Source organism: Rattus norvegicus, chromosome 18 (assembly GCF_036323735.1).
Source record: "Rattus norvegicus strain BN/NHsdMcwi chromosome 18, GRCr8, whole genome shotgun sequence".
NCBI classification, from domain to species: Eukaryota; Metazoa; Chordata; class Mammalia; order Rodentia; family Muridae; genus Rattus; species Rattus norvegicus.
The window spans coordinates 21,738,406-21,752,349 of NC_086036.1; the positions used below are offsets into that span (position 1 = coordinate 21,738,406).

General features: G+C 38.7%; 1 long non-coding RNA gene across 1 annotated transcript in view; it reads right to left on the reverse strand.

Annotated features, from left to right (window-relative positions):
- Positions 1-1,697: 1,697 nt before the first annotated feature.
- Positions 1,698-13,944, reverse strand: part of LOC120098141 (uncharacterized) — a 105,165-nt gene continuing 92,918 nt past the window's right edge. The window contains exons 3-4 of the long non-coding RNA XR_005496145.2: positions 11,121-11,301; positions 1,698-1,996 (exon numbers count right to left, since the gene is read on the reverse strand). This is a non-coding gene — a long non-coding RNA (uncharacterized LOC120098141). The remainder of the gene's footprint in view (positions 1,997-11,120; positions 11,302-13,944) is intronic.

Below are 13,944 nucleotides of genomic sequence, written 5' to 3' on the forward strand. Positions count from 1 at the left end.
AAACAAGCTATTTGAAGACAAGTCCAAATTCAAACAATATCTATCAACAAATCCAGCACTACAGAAAATAGTAGAAGGAAAGTTCCAATCAAAGAAGGATAACTACATCCAAGAGAACACAAAAAATAAGTTATTCTATACCAGCAAAATAAGGAAAGCACACACACTAACACCAGCAATATCAAAATAATAGGAAATTATAATAACTGATAATTAATGTCTTTCAACATCAATGAACTCAATTCTGCAATAAAAAGACACAGACTCATAGAATGGATGTGAAAACATGATCCATCATTTGCTGCATACAAGACGCATAGCCATAAAAATAGATGTTATCTCAGAGTAAAGGGCTGGAAAAAAAAGTTTTCCAAGCAAATGGAAAACTATCCAAGAAGCAAGCTGAAGTGGCCATTCTAATATCTAATAAAATAGACTTTCAACCAAAATTAATCAAAAGAATTAGGAAAGGACATTTCATACTCACCAAAGAAAAATATCTACCAAGATGTTATCTCAGTTCCAAACATCTATGTCTCAAACACAAGGACATCCACATTTGTAAAAGAAACCTTGCTAACGCATAAATCACACATCAAATTACACTTTAAAAGTTGGAGACTCCAATAACCCAATCTCATCAATTGACAGGACATCCAGACAAAAACTAAACAGAGAAATAATGAAACTAGCAGACATTGTGAATCAAGTGGATCTAATAGACACTTATAGAATATTTCACCCAAACACAAAAGAATATACCTTCTTCTCAGCACTTCATGGATCCTTCTGCAACAAAGCAAGCCTTAACAGATACACGAAAATTGAAGTAACACCATGTATCTTATCAGACCACCATGGAATAAAGCTGGACTTCAACAACAATAGGAAAACTGGAGAGCCTACACACCCATAGAAATTGAACAGCTCTCAATGATCTCTGAATGAGGAAGAAATCACACACACACACACAAAAACTAAACACTTTCTAGAATTCAAAGAAAATGAAGGCACAACACAGCCAAATTTATGGGACACAATGAAGGCAGTGCTAAGAGGAAAATTCACAGCTCTACCTGATTCCATAAAATGTAGAAAGTGCTCATATCAGCAATCTAAAAGTATAACTAAAATCTCTAGAAAAAGAAAGCAAGCACACCGAAGAGGAGTAGAAGGCAGGAAATAATCAAAATCAAGGCTGAAATCAATCAATCAATTAGAAACCAGGAAAACAATACAAAGAAGCAACAAAACCAGGAGCTGGTTCTTTGAGAAAAATCAACAAGATAAACAAACCCTTATCCATACTCAGAGACAGAGAGACAGTATCCAAATAAACAAAATGAGCAATGAAAAAGAAGTAACGATTAGCACTGAAACTCTTTGAAATTCAAAGAATCATTACAATAGCCCCTACTACACAAAATTGGAAAATCTTAGTGAAATGGATGCTGTTCTAGATAGATACTACATACCAAAGTTAAATCAAAATTAGGCAAACTATTTAATCATCCTCATAACCATAACAACTAAAGAAATAGGAGCAGTGATTAAAAGTCTCTCAACCAGAGAGCAAGCGAGCGAGAGACAGACAGAGAGACAGAGAGAGGGGGGAGGCAGAGAGAGAGAGAGAGAGAGAGAGAGAGAGAGAGAGAGAGAGAGAGAGAGAGCCCGGAACCAGATAGTTTAATCCAGCTTTCAAAGAAGAGCCAATATCAATACTCCTCGAACTATTCCAATATATAGTAACAGAAGGAATACTGCCAAACTCATTCTATGAGACCACAGTCACCCTGATATCTAAACCACACAAAGACCCAACAGAGAATTTCAGATCGATTTCTTTTATGAACATTGATTCAAGAAAATACTTACAAACTGAATCCATGAACACATCAAAGACATCATCCATCATGATCAAGTAGACTTCATCCCAGGAATGCAGGAATGGTTCAATATACTGATATCCATCAACATAATCAGCTATATAAACAAACTGAAAGGAAAAAATCACATGATTATCTCATTAAATGCTGAAAAAAACCTTTTATAAAATCCAACACTCCTTCATGTTAAAGATATTAGAGAGTATCAAGGATACAGGGCACTAGCTGGGCTGCCTCCTCTGATATTAATGGAAAAGAAAGTACCTAGCCTCTAGAGACTGGAAGTGCAAGGGTGGAGGAGACACCAAGGGGTGCCCAAACCTGTTCAGAGGAGGGGTAGGGGAAGGATTGTGGGGAGTGGGTGACCAGAAGAGGGGCAGTGAGTGGGGTTCAAAGTAAATAAGTTAAAAAAATTAAATTAAATAATAGAAAAGCAGGAATGCGTGCTAATGGTAAAGTCAATGCCATAGGACTGATGACAAATCTAACAGTCCTTAAACGAAAACAACTCTGCACAATGTAAAAGACACATTAGAGATTTTACAAAACCTCCAGATACACAGTTCCGATTCTAATTGCTTTCACTCATAGCATATGCCAGAAAATGAACACATCATCAGACATATAAAGAACAGTAGCATGAAATCAAATGTCAGTGTGAACAAGCCTCTGGGTTCATTTCCTACTTCTGTGTAAAAAAAATTTAAGTATTAATTACATTCTGACCATAGTTTTCCCATTTTCCCTCCCTTGACCATATGCACGCATGTGCTCACACACACACACACACACACACACACAAACACACACACACACACATACACACACACCCCTCCATGCCTCCCTCCAGTCACTCCTTCACCATGTCTATTTAGAAAAGGGCAGGCTTCCTCCCATGTATGTCAACCCCATCCCTGGCATATCAAGTTGTAATAAGGCAAGCATCTCCTCTGTTATTAAAGTTAAAGCCTAGAGGAGACAACCCAGTAAGAAGAGAGGATCCCAAAGGCAGTCAATAAAGACAAAGATAGCTCTTGCTCACACTGCTAGGAGTCCACCAAGTAGACCAGGCCCCATAACTGTAACATATGTACAGAGGGCTTAGATCATTCCAATACAGCCTCCCTCATTGGTGACTCAGTCTGTGTGAGCTCTTATGGTCTCAGGTTAGTTGATTCTGTGGGGATATTTTTGTGGTGTTTCTGACACCTCAGGCTCCTAAACACCTTTCCTCCCCCTCATTCAAAGGATTTCCCAAACTCTGCCTAATCCTTGGCTGTGGACCCGTGCATCTGTCTCCATCAGTTTCTGTCTGAAACCTCTCTAATGACAACTGGACTAGACACCAATCTATGCATATAGCAGAATATCATTTGGAATCATTTCATTGACTTCAAAACGTTATTTTAAAAGAGGAAAATAGTCACATTGAATTGATAGTCACAACTGTGAAATCAAGCAATTTTTGAAACAATACTATCAGATATGGGTTTAATGCTATATTGGAAATCATAAAAGAAAGAGTCTATAAACTTGAAGGTAGATTGAAAGTCATTAGCAAGCTAAGAAGGACAGAACATTCCTTAACAGTCTCAAAGATTCACGAGTTACTATGAAGGGGTATAACTTACATTTAACTTAAGTTTCTGGAGAAAACAGCAGAAGGTATGCCAAATATTTGAGAAAAATATGCACACTGGTTAACAACCACAAAGTGCAAATCCAAAAATCCATGTGAATCTTAATGAGGGAAAAGTAAAATGATACACTTGTAGGAATGTTAGATTCCCACCACTAACTGCAGAAAATAGTAGACAGAAAAGCAACTGGTTAGTGGTGTGGTAAGGAATATTTCACACAGGAGGAAAGTAGCACAAAATCAGAACCAACTTATGAAAAATGATGGACCCCAAAAGAAGGCAAAATGACATATTCAAAGTACTTTACAAAAGAAACCAACCTAGAATCCCAAATCTGCTGAAAAAAAAATTGTTGAAAACAAATATCAAGTCAATCATCAGATACACAAATGCTGAGAAAATATATTGTAAGTGTATTTGGATGGGAAGAATTTTAAGCTCTTTATCCTGAAGAGAGAATGCATGCTGTAGAAATTCAGATTTTTTTTGTAGAAAGAGAAAAAGAGATCCAGGGTGTACAGAACTGGATGGGCAGAGAGCATCTGGGAGGACTTATGGGAAGAGAAAAGTTTAATAAGAGTATATTGTATAGAAAAAATTTATTTAAAAAATAAGAGAAACCCAGCTTCATTAAATCATTAGAAATAGTAAATATAAGGGTAAGTGTGAAATGATACAGTTTTTTGTCTTTCCTGAAAAAAAAAAAAAAAACAGGCCATTCAGCATCACGGGTGGTATTTGTGGTGGAGCTTATGGTACGTGACTATGTAAAATATTTGACTACAGCAGAATAGAGCATAAAGCTGGGGTGGCACTGTCTGTGAGGTAGTTACAGGTTACCTGAAGTGCTGTGATATTAACTCCAAAGGCAGTAGTGGTCACCATCAACTACTTGAAAAATAGAAAGAAATAGCTGAAAAACCTATCAATTGCAATAATTAAATACTAAAATTCAATGACCTTTAAAGGCAGCAAGGAAAGACAATGGCAATAACAATAAATTCTCAAAGTAAAAGGCATGTATCTAAACCTTTCCCCAGTAGAATGTGTCTATGATGATGTCCTCACAAACACAGTAATTGACAACATCTTGAAAACAACTCATTGGAATTCTTTCAACAAGTTGTGCTAAGTTAGTTGGATAGGAATGTTCCTACAGGCAGAAGACAAAGGAAGACACAGAAAAGGGGAAAGAGACAAAGTGAGAAGGGCAGGAAAGGATTAGCAGAGAACCTGTTACTAAGATGTAAAAAGAAAATACACACTTAAAGCTGCAAACTATTCAGGCTTGATGGTGTTTCAGAGGGTGAGGCAAAGGAATTGCTCCACGTGCAAAGGCAGCCTGAGCAGCACAGTGATGAGTAGGTCAATCTCAGCTACAGAGTAAGACTCTATTTCAAAACCCAAATAAAGGAACACCCAGATGGCTCAACAAACATAAGCAGATGCCATGTTAGCTTCATGGCCTCAGTTCAAATGCCAAAACACGAGGGAGGAAAAAACTGATCCAAAATTGTCCTCTGATCTCCACCATGTATCTCACCATTTATCTATCTGCAAACACACACGCATGCATGTACACATGCACCACTACCACCACCATCATCACCAAAATAATCTATAAAAATTTAAATATACACACACACACACACATTTATAAGACTGACATTTCTACTAGAAAAAAATATAAGAGAAAACTGGAAGGATTATTTAATTGAAGATTTCTTTGTATGTATCATTAACTATTCATATCTAAGAAGAATGTATTAATTTTATCTCATCAAAATTCAAAACTTCTCTTCCAAAGATACAATTAAGAAAATGAAAAGACAAACTCCGACAAAGTATTTTCACCAATTGAGAGAGAATATTTGAACTTCTGTAGTAAAGGGTTGAATACTAACTCATTTTTAAATGGGACATGAATTTGGGAAGGAGACTTATGGAATATGGAGAAGAAGCGACAGAGGAAAGTAGACATGGATATTATAAAAAATACATTGTTTAATCCCTGAAATTCTCAAAGAATGACCAAGTACAAAACCTATTCTCAAATTTTATTAGTAAAAAATACAACAAAAAAGGCAGATGATTTCAACAAATATTTACACTAAGTAAAATGTAAGAATAGTGTTGGACAGGTAGCTCAGTGGTTAAAAGCACTTACTGGTCTTATAGAGAGAATGGAGGTGTGATTTCCAGTACCCATGTCCAGTGGCTCACAAACATCTGTGACTTGTGCTCTGGACTATATGGCTCCTTCTTCTGGTGCTTATTTATACCCGCAGACAAATGCACATGCACACAAGCACACACACACACACACACACACACACACACACACACACACACACACACACTGAAAAAGTAAATTAACATTTAAAAATTAAAAATACAGTAATATCCAAGAAGGACTACACATAGAGATCCAATGTCACCAGTCCTTGTTAAAATACAAATTGAGACTATAACTAAATATGGCTGCACCTTGTTAGAAATCACTTCAAGGGGTCGGGGATTTAGCTCAGCGGTAGAGCACTTGCCTAGCAAGTGCAAGGCCCTGGGTTCGGTCCCCAGCTCCGAAAAAAAAAAGAAAAAAGGAAAAAAAAAAAAAAAGAAATCACTTCAAACAGCAATAATAAGGGAGAATGTGTAATTGTTTATATTTTTAATGATACAAACTTTTATTAATTTTCTAAACAGTGGGATATGCACTATCTTACTTCGTCATTCCATACCTCAGTTCTTACCCCCAGTGAAAAGGAGGAGAGATATGTGCATAGAAATACTTGTTCACCATAGTTTCATTTGTGATAACCAACATCTAAAAATGACTGACATGCACATGGGCAGGGCAGTGTGTAACCAGATTCTGCAGACATTTGCTCTTCAATGAAAGGAGCAAATAATCTCCCCTTACCTCAGTGAAGCTGGAGATAGAGTGAAAGACACATACAAGGGTACAGACTGTGTACCTCACTCATAAAACCTTCTAGAAAATACAAACTCATCAACAGTGACCAACCGCAGATTAGTGATGCACAAGAGTGTGAAAAAAAGTCCCTAGAACACATAAGGAAATATGGAGGGCGATAGATCCTTTCATGACCTTGTGGTGGCACTAGGTCCGTCTGTGCTCACACATTTAAAATCCCTCTCAGATAGAACACTCATATACATGCAGCTTACCTCATGTCAGTTATAATCTGGTTTAAAATGTACAAAACAGAAAAAAGGATATTCAGAGGAATGCTGCTTATCAAAGCAAAACTCCATGCACGGGAAGACCAATCAACGGTATATAAATTATTAACTGGTGAGCATACACCAGTAAACATGAAAAACCCTGTGACTATAAGAATGTGCGTGGAACTTCATGGAACACTTCCGCTAAGTATCAGATCATAGACATATAAACAATATTGCTACCATTATAAAAGTTGACAATAGGCATAATTTTATAGCATTTTAAGGGACAGCCATAACAACCGTGAGTTATAGAGAACACCCTGAAGGAATAGCTGAGTCCACATTCACAGCTCTAGGGTGAAAGAGAGAAAAAGGCATACAGTTTTCATTTGTTCGTTTATTCATTCATTCATTCATTCATTCATTCATTCATTTTACATTCCAGATTTTAGTCCCCATCCAGTCCACCCTCTGACTGTTCCACATCCCATACCTTCTCCATGCTGTCCTGTCTCCACGAGCATGTTCCCACCCCACCCACCCCACCAGATCTCTACACTTCTTGGGGTCTCCAGTCTCTTGAGGTGCATCTTCTCTGGTTGTATATGTGTTAGGGGCCTCATCTCAGTTCATGTATACTGCCTGGTTGGTGACTGAGTGTCTGAGAGATCTGGTTAATTGAGACTGCTGGTCCCCCTATAGGTTAGCCTTACTCCTCAGCTTCTTCCAGTTTTTCCCTAATTCAACCACGGGGTCAGTGGCTTCTGTTCATTTTGGTTGGGTGCACATATCTATGTTTGATTCTTTCAGCTGCTTGAGGGTCTTTCAGAGGGCAGTCATGGTAGGTCCTTTTTTGTGAGTGCTCCATGGCCTCAGTAATGGTGTCAGGCCTTGGAGCCTTCCTTTGAGCTGTATCCCACTTTGGGCCTGTCACTGGACCTTCTTTTCCTCAGGCTCTTCTCCATTTCCACCCCTGCATTTCTTTCAGATAGGAAGAATTATAAGTCAGAGCTTTGACTGTGGGATGGCAAGCCCATCCCTCACTTGATGCCCTGTCTTTCTGCTGGAGGTGGATTCAATAAGTTCCCTCTCCCCACTGCAGGGCATTTCATTTAGGGTCCCGCTCCGAGTCCTGAGAGTCTCTCACCTCCCACATCTCATAGTTTTCAAAACATAATTGTGGTATTTTTCTTCCTGACTAGATGTTGCCAACATGAACATTTCTAGTTCTACCGTTCTTTGTACTGTAGTTTTATAAACACCTATTGTGATCTAATCAAGGGTTTCGGAAAGATTTTAAGTAAGAACTTGGTTCTTCACCTATGAGACTGAGACAGTCAGATAAATAAGGAAAGTGTTACTGTGTACACCATCTGGAAATGGTACCCAAAATTGGAAAACATAGAGGTTGAAAGTACCAAGATGGAAAACCAGTTACCACAGAAAAGCTTGTGTAGCTACAACATATCTGTGGGACTAGACTTCAAGATAAGAAACATCAGTAACATTGCTATGACAGAACTCATACCTGGTACCATTCACCTGGGTCAGAATCCATGGCTGGCTTGGTCAGAGGCCCTATAGAAGAATCTGATAGTATTATTTAGTTAAGTGAGAACAGCATTAAACTACCTCCTAATGACATCTATAAACCTCTACATTAGTGCATCTCTCAGCCCTCAGCAGACAAAGTTATTTGAGTAGAAGGTAGATTCATACATAGACCCAGCACTGATCAACACTCACAAAATAAGAGTGTTCAGCTCTAAAGTGGACAGTTAGTTCATAACTCCTCTATGAAAGGATCAAGGATCAAGAGAGGAGTGATGAGAAGATTGTAAGAGCCATGGGGATTGGCTGTTTGCAGCAGACAATGTTATCAACATCACTGTTGCACACAGGAACTCAAGGTTCAGATCTGTGACTGTAGCACGAGGCTCATGAAAAAACAAACTGGAAACAGTCCCAGCATGAATGGAAGGAGAGCTCATTAGGTCCCAAGCCTATCTGAGAAATGATCAGCAGTTGATGGCTACTGAGGGGAAGAAAGTCAATATTCTTTAGGGAAGCCATTCCTAAGAAGCTACACATGCTCCAGTAGATGGCCTTACATATGAACTTGAGAAGACATGTGGTTGGAGCATGGATAACGGAGCAACTGAGTTGGAAGAAAGTGTGTTATGGATTCATTAAAGTGCATATAGACACTTGTGAAATCACAAACAATAAAAATTAAATAAAATCAACTTTAAAAGGATTATTAAAACATTTACAAAGCTAGTAAAGAAGAACTGGGGAACAAGCTGAAGAGCCACCTGCAAATCCTGGGGCAAACAGGCTGCATACCGTGGAATATCTGACAAATTCTATTTACTTTTTATCTCTCTGGGACTCTGAATGAAGTCCTCTTTCTCTATTATGTGAGTCCCACCATTCCAGTCCTAAATTTGCTCCCTCAAGATCCTTTCTATTCATATACTTAAAACTTGTTTTTAAGGAAAGAATAAATAATTTCTAAGACACAAGAATAAAAAAATGAAAGATGTGCAAATATCAATAAAGGAATCAATGGTACAGCTATCAGCACTTAATTATTCATGATAATCTCATATCATTTGCCCAAATCCCCAAACAAGCTGCTTGCCGGGTATACTTTTTATTCTCCTCTATCTGTAGCTCACTTTCTTGCTTGGATTTTTTTTTCTCTATCTGATTTTATGTTTGCATTTAAATCAGGAATACAAATATTGAACTTACAAATAAATTGATACATGGTTGAACCTACGTGTGATCAGAAAAATCGAAATCATTTTTCTCTCCAGACAAAAGTATTAAAATGAATTGCCATCTGGGCTAAGTGGAGACATTACAGTGACATGAGTAATAGTCCACGTTGTGCAAAAGCCTGAAGTGTTTGCTGATTACTCAGTGGTAAGCGTGTCAGAAACAGGGCTTAGGGACAGACTTCATCTTCGAAAATTATTTCCGCTGAGGCTCAGAAGCTGCCACCTTGCTGATTGTGAAAGAATAAACAAAACAAAATAACTCAGACTACTGATGTAGGCCAGGGAGCAGTACGAATTCCCAGCCTCACCGATTGTCCATCTAGTCCTCCTCTTAATTTACTGGTTGATTTATATCGTGGAGGGGTATGTCCTCTTCGTTTCCCCAACTCACATTTTAGCTGTTTCAACTTGAAAAAGGCTTCCTACTTCTAACTCCCTCAAGAAATATATTTGAATGCACATAGACTCGGCATGGTCAAAGAGGAGCCATGGTTCTGCTCATATGTCTTTCATATTGGCAGCTATTGCCAAGACAATCAGAAAGACTAGAGGCTATGGGGAGGCTGATAAGAGCTGAAAACAATAATGGCTTCAAGCACTGTCTCTGGCTTGAGAATACATCTGTTTGTGTTGTATGTAACATGTGCATGCATTCATGTGATTTACGTAAACTCTTGAATCTACCATCTCAAGGTAGTGCACACATACTCAAATAGACAAATCTATTTTAGCAATGACTGTATTCTCACCATTATCACAAGAAGAAACACTCATTCATCAAATACAGTTGGTCATTTGTGATACAAAAACTGTGTAGTTGCTATGGGAACTTTATTGTGATGAGTCATGGATTCTTCGAGAAGCTGAGTACTTGGAATCAGAAACACCCTCCAAGACTCAAAGGTTTCTTTACATGTATCAAGTGATGGATGCCACCAGTACATTTAAGGTAGCCTTGAGGTCAGAGACGTACTCTGAAAATGCAGTCTATGAGGAAAGACAAAGAATGAAGGATGGAGAAGATAGTTCTCCAAAAGACCAGATAGCTGGCAGGAGTTCAAGGAGGGCAGCTTGTGGATACATTGCGCCAAAGCAGCGTGCACTTGGAGAGTTGCAGAAAAGACAGTGAGGTGCAGCAGAGTCAAATGTGTTTGTCTGCTGTGGTGAAATCTTCAGTAATAGAACACAGGAACTTGCCTTTGGTCAAACATGTGTTCTTACCTGGAGAGGATGGAGAATGTTGGTTTGTTTTACCATTAAATAGGACAAGGCATATTGTGCCAGGCATCAGCCTACTGGAGCTGGCCATTGATATAACGTGGAAGCCATTATCAGCATCTGTGCTGAGGGTGGGAAGCTCCAAGAAAGGCATGGAAATGGCTGCAAATGCGACTTGTGTAGCCAGGAAGGCAGAACCCCTGCAGGTCTTCAGAGTGTACAAAATTGCTTCCTCTGATAATCATGAAATGATTCTTCAATCAGCTATGGACTGAGAGGGGGAGGGCAGAGGTCTGTAGAATGATTCGGATTCATCTACACTGTCAGAAGGAAAGAAACCATGTTTCTGTCCTTCATAATCATGACAGCTTACTTGAAATGCAGCGAGCTCCAGATCTTACCTTTGTCTTTGTTGTTAGAGTGTAATGCCACACATGTTAGAGTGTGTTGTCACAGGTAATGCCAATGCTGCTTAAGTCACTTGCGAGGTACCATCTAGGCCTTTCTGAAATAGGCATCAATCCAACCATGTCTGGAAGCACGTCCGCCCACCCACGCTTATCACGAAATGTTCAGTCATCCCTGTAGGAGTTAAAGGACCTGAGTTTGTGACACAGGGAAAAGAGTGAGGACTAAAACCCATTCTGGCTTTCACTAGCCATGTGAACATGACAGTCAGGTGGACGTGCAATGACATTCTTGTGGTCAGAGCCCAGCTTTTCAAATCTTAACGGTGGAGAGAAAACAGGATGGTGAGTAAGTGAAAGAGAACTTGACTTAACAAAGATTCAGCTAGCTGAAACACATACATAAAGTGGCCGTTGAAGAACACTATTTGACCAACCTTCTGTGACCTATTTTCTTTTCTAGAACACGTCTCATAACTGACTAGGTCACCATTGCCCTCAAACATTACAAATGCACCATCCTTTAAAATATTCTGTCTTTAGGCAGAGTTGTTTCCCTAGTGAACTGAATGTCAGAAGAGGGAAGGATTAGTCCTGCAGGCACACATTCAGGTACACACAGCTTCTGCTGTCCGTGCCTCCTCTGGACAGCTGCTCACACTGACACTATCACTTGGGTACAAGCCAGTGTACTTAATTGTCAAGGTTGAGAACATATGCACTGTAAAGGATGGAGATTTGAGCAACCTTCCTTTCTCCCTGAGAATAATGCATTCCATTCATTTCTTGAGCTTAACAGTCATAGGTTGTACGATAAATAATGTTTGTGTATCATTTAAATATATTCCTATGTCTACAACCAAAAAATTTGCTACCAAATAAAAGACTAAAACCCAGTTCCTAACATGTTCAGAAATATTATGTAAAGCCATATTGCCATGTTCATTAATAAAATTGGCACTCTACCCACATTTTCTTCCTCACTAGTGAGAATGACCCTCTTCCCATATTGTCATCAATAATAGCACAAGGATGTCCAGGCTGGACTTGACCACACTGTAACTGTGATCTTGGTCCCTTGGGCAAGAAAGTGATTTTTATTTACAGTGACAAGATGATCTTTGCTGTTTGTCGCTTGGAAAGTATACACAGTGCTATCTCTGAGGCACAGCACAACCAGGCTGCACTTTCTACCCAGCTTGCCCTATATGGCAGCCTGTCAGAATTCATCTCTCCACTTTGCGGAAGTTGCATCTCTCTTGCCCCAGGGAAGTGTCCTTGTCCTCTCCAATCCTGTGATTTGGGAGCAGTTTGAACTTTTCTCAGAAGCTCCAAACAGCTCCTTTCACATACAATAATGACTAGCTCTACTGGAGCCAAGAAGATCCATGTACCAGGAAGCTTGGCATCCAAGACATACCAGATCAGAACCATAAAGCCTTTCAGCATGAATTTTTTCCCGTTGGTCCTGTAGAACAAGCACTGGGATTCAAAGGCAGCCTTTGTCAATAGGCGCTTCCAACAATATAACTAAAAAATTACAATCAAGCATAATTATGTAAATAAAACATTGAAATTTTATGAAATCAAAATACTAATTTTTCATCATTGAAGTACTCATGCAATTACTGTGATGTTTTTAAATTGTAAGTGACTGACTTTCACACAAGGGCTGGGAGAAAGTTTGTTCCATAGTTGGTTACTCAGAGCTCAAGCCACAGAGAGAATAATGGGGCTAAAATTGACCTGAGATCACACCAAGTGTGGGTAAGCCATCTTTCATGGGTCACCCATTTTTGTGTACTTGAAGGTTATTATCCCAATTCTCAAGTAAGTTCTAACTCTGATAAACTGGAAAGAGTTACCCACCTTCCTCCTTTCTCCCTTTATTAATATTTTCTCTGTCCTGTTGCTCACTTGTAACAAAGAAAGCTGTCCAAAGCAGAACACCCACACTTAATGCTGCTGATCCCGTTACTCACATTGTTTCACAGTCTATCCATAGTCTAGAAAAATCATAGCTCGGACAGACACAAGTGTGTCTTTATTCATGGAAAGTAGAATTTAGAGATCCCAAAACTTTGTGAGAACATCTAGCTGACTCCTGTTTCTTAAGAAACTTTCTTTAAGCTCCAAGGTGTAATGATGAGTTGACCCTAATATTCTAAAGATACATTTTTGTCTAAATGTTCTTTCATTGCATTGCCTCCATTTTCCAAATGGCCACTGGTTCTTTTGTCATTGCTTTTCCAACTTATTTTTTCCTGAAATTAAATAAGACAATTCCCCTTGTGTATCAGTTAATATAGAGACTCACAACTGGTAAAAATGACTATTGAGTGGTTAGCCCTAAATGCGGCAACTTTATCAAGTCCTCCCTCAACCAAAGGCTCAGAGAATATCATGAAATAAGAAGCCCAAAGAATGTAAAAGCCAGAGAATGGTAGGGATCTTGTGAAATCCTGTCTATGACAATGGCATGGCTATTGCACTGTGAATTTACTGCAGTTATGGTTATTTGCAGATAACTTTCAAACCAATTGAATCAGTAATATTCCAGCATATTCAACCAATAGGAGTAAATAACTTACAAAGAAAAAGAAAGAAAAATACAAAAGTATGGAGAAGACATGATATTACAAGAGGGACATGGTGGAGTTCTCATAGGGAGCTGGAGAAAATAGTTGGGAAGAATATAGTATCAAGATCTGTTGTTTGCATGCACGACATTGTTGATGAATAAATAAAACATGTTCATGAAAAGACAAGAGATCATAAATTATTTTAAATAATAAATAATAGAAAATAAATAAATCCT